At 38.5% G+C, this 7,081-nt stretch overlaps 1 pseudogene; it reads right to left on the bottom strand.

Moving 5' to 3' along the window:
- Nucleotides 1-2,269: 2,269 nt before the first annotated feature.
- Nucleotides 2,270-2,668, bottom strand: LOC110583427 (annotated as a pseudogene).
- Nucleotides 2,669-7,081: the final 4,413 nt, after the last annotated feature.

Below are 7,081 nucleotides of genomic sequence, written 5' to 3'. Positions count from 1 at the left end.
ACTGATAACAGCATGGTTGCCACAGAGGAAGTTGGAGTTGCATAGTGAACGAGATGACTACTGGTGCCTCTCAGTGTTAGGAGGCCCTCATTGGCAGGGCTTTTTCATTTCTAATGTCTAGGTTGCTCTGGAATTATCAGAAGAACTTAGGAAGCAGAAGCCCCACATTCTCAAATTTCACCTATTAACTCCAGCATGGCAGACCCCAGGATTTCCAGCCGTTTTCATTCCCCAGAACTAGTAAATTCTCAGAAACTGCTTCTCAATTTTCCTCAGATGAGGGTCTGATAGTATCCTGAGGTCAGACTATAAGATAAAAGGTGCATTATATCAAATACTTACACTTAAAGAACAAGGAGCCTTGATTAATTATGAGCATCTTATCAATATCTTTCCCTCCCGTCATGCTCTCCATAGGATGGGTAGTTGTTACAAATTTGAGAATGTCAATGAATAATTTGTAGTAAAAAAGTGAGAGAACTGGCAAAACTTGGAAAGGGCAGATTATTATATCACAATTTGATTATTTTTTCAAAGCCAGTATTTAAATTTTTATTTTTAATTTAACATGCATTAAAATTAAAATTTTTGGTGTATAGCTATATTAATTCTAATACATAGATTCATATAACCACCACCACAATCAGGATGCAGACCTACCAAACCCTCCTCCCACTCTTTGCCCTGGTAACCACTGACCTGTTTCCATTCTTACAGTTTTTCCTTTTTCTAGAATGTCATATAAATGAGCTCATTCAGTATGTTCCCTTTGGAAATTGGCTTTTTGAGCTCGACATAAAGCCTTTGAGATTCATCCGTGTTGTTGCGTATATCACATCTTCATTCCTTTGTATTGTTGCATAGTATTCCTTTATATGAATGAACTGCAACTTGTTTATCCACTCATCAACTGAAAGACATATGGTTGTTCATTTTAGGTGATTATGAACAGAGCTGCTATAAAAACATTCATGTCTAAGTGTTGCGTGAAAATAAGCTTTTGGTTTTCTGGTAAATACCTAGGAGTGGGATTGCTGAGTCATACGGCTACATGTACTCTTAAATGTAAAATACTGCCTATTTCCCAGAGTGGCTGCACCTTTCTGTGCCCCCACTAGCAGTGCATGAGGTTTACAGTAGCTTTACATTTTTGCTAGTACATTGTCAGGTATCTTAAAATTTAGCCATTCTCCAGGGTGCATAGTGGCACTCCTTGATGGCCAGTGATGCTCAGTGTCTTTTCATGCCCTTATTTGTCACTCATGAACTTCTTTGTTTGCTTGTTTTGTTTGTTTTTGTCACTCACAAACTTCTTTGGTGAAGCATCTGTTTGATTTCTCTGCCCATTTTTCACTTCGGTTATTTATTTTGTTGAATTTGGGGGGTTCTTTATGTTCTGGACACAGCTTTTTGGCACATAGGTAATTTGCAAAAATTCTGCCAGTCTGTAGCTTTTCTTTTTATTTTATTAACAGTGACTTGCACAGAACCAAAGTTTGGGTATGTTTTAAATTCCCCATACTTTATTGCCCAGTCCTCTACCCTATACCTGAATCTAAACCTTAAGGAAGCACCCCAGAGACTTGATGTAAGTGGCCAGTAGAGTGAACCACACAATATAAACTATGCCTCTAGGAATAGACACTCTTTATTCCTAACAGAAGGAGGAAGTAATCCATGGCTAGGAAAGCAGTGTCTTCAGCAGCCTCTTTCATTGAAAAATATTGTTGCAATACAGTGACCAACATTATGTAAGAGTTCAGAAAAAGTTTTAAGAGCACCTTTTTCCATTCCTGAAATTTGTTCTCAGGAGGCCAACACATTAATCTTGAAATTGCTGTCACTTACTGAGACTATTTTATAATGCAAAATTAATGTTTGTCAGCATCCTTTTAGGTTGCTCTGGAGACTAAATGTAGGAGAAAAGGGCATTTTGTCAGGTCTTCACAGACAAGGCTAAGTGGGAGAATTGAAGCAATTACCTGAATAATTCAATAAAACTTCCTCTTTTATTTAATTATTCAAATAAATCCTTATTTTTCTTTCTTTACACTGGCCATGGAGACTTCTTTGTCATCTAATTTACTTATGAAAAATTACATGCTTTTTTATAACTAGTGGAGGCTTCAAGCTTTTTAATGTTTAAGGTTATCAGACCTTTACAATAATTAGTAGAGATTCTAAAACTCCACTCTGTAGAGCAGTTTGTTTGTTTTTTGTTTTGTTTTGTTTTGTTTTGCAGTTTTATACCTTATTTGACAATCAGCAATTAGTTCTCATCCATATTAACTGTCTGTAGATTTTTGAAAGTGGTGACAGGTACATAGGTAACCAGCGTGTAGAGCTTGTTTGGTGAATCTTCATCCTCGTTACTTTTTCTGGACAACCACACATGGATACGGTGTGGAATATTCCTTATTCCTTTGGCTCAGACAGCTTTGTTGAGCCTGGTGTCAATGCGCACATCTGGAGTTCCCATCTCCTTCATGGCAAATTTCCGGATCTCTTTGAGCGCCCGAGGGGCACGCTTCTTGAAACCCACTCCATGGATGCGCTTGTGAATGTTGATGGTGTATTCTGTGGTCACTACCTCATTGATGGCAGAACGGCCCTTCTTCTTCTCACCACCCTTCTTCGTGGGAGCCATTCTTCCGGGCCCTGGTTGGAAAGGAAGCTGTAGAGCAGTTTTGAAGACGACTGGAAAAGCATGATGTCATCTCATGCTTTCACATATTTAATTCTACCCCCTAAAGAAGCTACTACTTGCTCCTAATCTCCAGCTGCCGATATCTGCAATTAGCAACTAGCAAAACAATCACCCTAACGGCTGCAAGAAACATATAGTTTACAACAAAATGTCAAATGTATTTTGGAATGGGGAATTAAAAAGCATCATTTTCATTTCAGTTTTCACCTACACTTTCTCTCAATTAATTAATCATTCTGTTGACTAGTTTCCCAAAGAGATCGGATTCTATGAGCATCCACCACATTTATTTTTAGTGAAGAGATAACGGGAATACAAGGGACATTCAACTGTAAACACAAGATTGAATTACAAAACCTGATATCTAGATGACCTCTGTGGTTCTACCTAACACTCAGGCCCTGGGAGTGAAGTCAAAGGAAGGTTTTATCAGGTCTATACAAAAAAAAAAAATGATCATCCCCCCCCATGGGAACTTCAATTCTATTTATTTATTTTTATTTATTTTTTTAAATTTTATTATGTTATGTTAGTCACCATACAATACATCATTAGTTTTTGATGTAGTGATCCACGATCCATTGTTTTCGTAGAACACCCAGCTCTCCATGCAGTATGTGCCCTTCTTAATACCCATCACCGGGCTAACCAATCCCCCCTCCCCCCTCCCCTCTAAAACCCTGTATGTTTCTCAGAGTCCATAGTCTCTCATGGTTCATCTCTCCCTCCAATTCCCCGCCCCCCTCATTTTTCCCTTCCTTCTCCTAGTGTCCTCCATGCTATTCCTTATGTTCCACAAATAAGTGAAACCATATGATAATTGACTTTCTCTGCTTGACTTATTTCACTTAGCATAATCTCCTCCAGTCCCATCCATGTTGATGTAAAAGTTGGGTATTCATCCTTTCTGATGGCTGAGTAATATTCCATTGTATATATGGACCACATCTTCTTTATCCATTCATCTGTTGAAGGGCATCTCGGCTCTTTCCACAGTTTGGCTATTGCGGACATTGCTGCTATGAACATTGGGGTGCATATGGCCCTTCTTTTCACTACATCTGTGTCTTTGGGGTAAATACCCAGGAGTGCAATTGCTGGGTCATAGGGTAGCTCTATTTTTAACTTTTTGAGGCACCTCCACACTGTTTTCCAAAGTGGCTGTACCAACTTGCATTCCCACCAACAGTGTAAGGGGTTCCCCTTTCTCCACAACCTCTCCAACATTTGTTGTTTCTTTCCCTGTCCATTTTTGCCATTCTAATTGGTGTAAGATGGTATCTCAATGTGGTTTTGATTTGGATTTCCCTGATGGCTAATGACGATGAACATTTTTTCATGTGTCTGTTAGCCATTTGTCGTCTTCTTCAGAGAAGTGTCTTTTTATATCTTCTGCCCACTTTTTGACTTGATTACTTGTTTTTTGGGTATTGAGTCTGAGAAGTTCTTTATAGATCTTGGATACCAGCCCTTTATCTGTAGTGTCATTTGCAAATATCTTCTCCCATTCTGTGGGCTGCCTCTTTGTTTTGTTGACTGTTTCCTTTGCTGTGCAGAAGCTTTTTATTTTGATGAAGTCCCAAAAGTTCATTTTTGCTTTTGTTTCACTAGCTTTTGGAGATGTATCTTGAAAGAAGTTGCTGTGGCCAGTGTCAAAGAGGTTATTGCCTATGTTCTCCTCTAGGATTTTGATGGATTCCTGTCTCACAGTTGAGGTCTTTCATCCACTTTGAGTTTATCTTTGTGAATGGTGTTAGAGAATGGTCGAGTTTCATTCTTCTGCATGTGGCTGTCCAATTTTCCCAGCACCATTTATTGAAGAGACTGTCTTTTTTCCATTGCATGTTTTTTCCTGCTTTGTCGAAGATTATTTGACCATAGAGTTAAGGGTCCATATCTGGGTTCTCTATTCTGTTCCATTGGTCTATATGTCTGTTTTTGTGCCAGTACCGTGCTGTCTTGGTGATCACAGCTTTGTAATATAGCTTGAAATCGGGCAACGTGATGCCCCCAGCTTTGTTGTTCTTTTTCAACATTTCCTTGGCAATTCAGGGTCTTTTCTGATTCCATACAAATTTTAGGATTGTTTGTTCCAGCACTTTGAAAAATGTCATTGGAATTTAGATCGGGATGGCATTGAAGGTATAGATTGCTCTGGGTAGCATAGACATTTTAACAATGTTTATTCTTCTGATCCATGTGCATGGAATATTTTTCCATCTTTTTGTGTCTTCTTCAGTTTCTTTCATGAGTGTTTTGTAGTTCTTAGAGTATAGATCCTTTACCTCTTTGGTTAGGTTTATTCCGAGGTATCTTATGGTTTTTGGTGCTATTGTAAATGGAATCGTTTCTCTAATTTCTCTTTCTACAGTTGTGTTGTTAGTGTATAAGAAAGCAACTGATTTCTGTGCATTGATTTTGTATCCGGCCACATTACTGAATTGCTGTATGAGTTCTAGTAATTTGGGGGTGGAGTGTTTTGGGTTTTCCATATAAAGTATCATGTTGTCTGTGAAAAGAGAGAGTTTGACTTCTTCTTTGCCAATTTGAATACCTTTTATTTCTTTTTGTTGTCTGATTGCTGTTGCTAGGACTTCTAGTACTATGTTGAACAATAGTGGTGAAAGTGGGGATCCTTGACGTGTTCCTGATCTTAAGAAAAAGCCTCTCAGCTTTTCCCCATTGAGGACGATATTTGCTGTGGGTTTTTCATAGATGGATTTTATGAACTTGAGGAACGTTCCCTCTATCCCTATACTCTGAAGAGTTTTAATCAGGAAGGGATGTTGTATTTTGTCAAATGCCTTTTCTGCATCAACTGAGAGGACCATATGGTTCTTCTCCCTCTTCTTATTAATGTTATCTATCACATTGATTGATTTGCGAATGTTGAACCACCCTTGCATCCTGGGGATAAATCCCACTTGGTCGTGGTGGATGATCCTTTTAATGTATCGTTGGATCCTATTAGCTAGGATTTTGTTGAGGATTTTGGAATCCATATTCATCAGGGATATCGGTCTGAAATTCTTCTTTTTGATGGGGTCTTTGCCTGGTTTTGGGATTAAGGTAATGCTGGCCTCATAGAATGAGTTTGGAAGTTTTCCTTCTGTTTCTATTTTTTGAAACAGCTTCAGTAAAATAGGTATTATTTCTTCTTTGAATGTTTGGTAGAATTCCCCAGGGACTCCATAAGGCCCTGGACTCTTGTTTTTTGGGAGGTTTTTGATCACTGCTTCAATCTCGTTACTGGTTATTGGCCTATTCAGGTTGTCAATTTCTTCCTGTTTCAGTCTTGGCAGCTTGTAGGTTTCCAGGAAGGCCTGGAATATAGTTGTTGATAATAATTTCTAATAATTGTTTCTATTTCCTTGGTGTTAGTTGTGATCTCTCCCCTTTCATTCATAATTTTATTAATTTGGGTCCTTTCTCTTTTCTTTTGGATAAGTCTGGCCATTGGTTTATTGATCTTATTAATTCTTTCAAAAAACCAACTTCTAGTTTCGTTGATCTGATCTACTGTGTTTCTGGTTTATAATTCATTGATTTCTGCTCCAATCTTAATTATTTCTCTTCTAATGTGTGGCTTAGGCATCGTTTGTTGCTTTTTCTCTAGTTCTTTAAGGTATAGAGTCAGTTGGTGAATTTGGGATTTTTCTATTTTTTTGAGTGAGGCTTGGATGGCTATGTATTTCCCCCTTAGGACCGCTTTTGCAGTATCCCATAGGTTTTGGACCGATGTGTTTTCATTCTCATTGATTTCCATGAATTGTTTAAGTTCTTCTTTGATTTCCTGGTTGACCCGAACATTCTTGAGCAGAGTGGTCTTTAGCTTCCAAGTGTTTGAATTTCTTCCAAATTTTTTCTTTTGATTGAGTTCCAGTTTTAAAGCATTGTGGTCTGAGAATATGCAGGGAATAATCTCAATCTTTTGGTATCAGTTGAGACCTGATTTGTGACCCAGTATGTGGTCTATTCTGGAGAAAGTTCCATGTGTGCTCAAGAAGAATGAGTATTCTGTTGTTTTAGGGTGGAATGTTCTGTAAATATCTATGAGGTCCATCTAATCCAATGTATCATTCAAAGCTCTTGTTTCTTTGTTGATTTTCTGCTTAGATGATCTGTCCATTGCTGAGAGTGGAGTATTGAGGTCTCCTATAATTAACATATTGTCACCAGTATGACTCTTTGCCGGAGTCCAGCTCCAACCGGGGTGGGCCTCTCGTAGGAAAGGATGGCGTCGGCGAATGAGGAGACACAGACACAGGGTCAGGTTGCAAGCATCTCCTCCTGACAGCCTCGGAGGAACTTTATTTATATGTTAGGATATTTTTGTTTTTCCAAATCTTAGATCATTTTCTGGATTACAGCCAT

The sequence above is a fragment of the Neomonachus schauinslandi genome, chromosome 8 (assembly GCF_002201575.2).
Source record: "Neomonachus schauinslandi chromosome 8, ASM220157v2, whole genome shotgun sequence".
Taxonomy (NCBI): Eukaryota; Metazoa; Chordata; class Mammalia; order Carnivora; family Phocidae; genus Neomonachus; species Neomonachus schauinslandi.
This window is presented reverse-complemented; position numbering and strand designations above follow the sequence as displayed.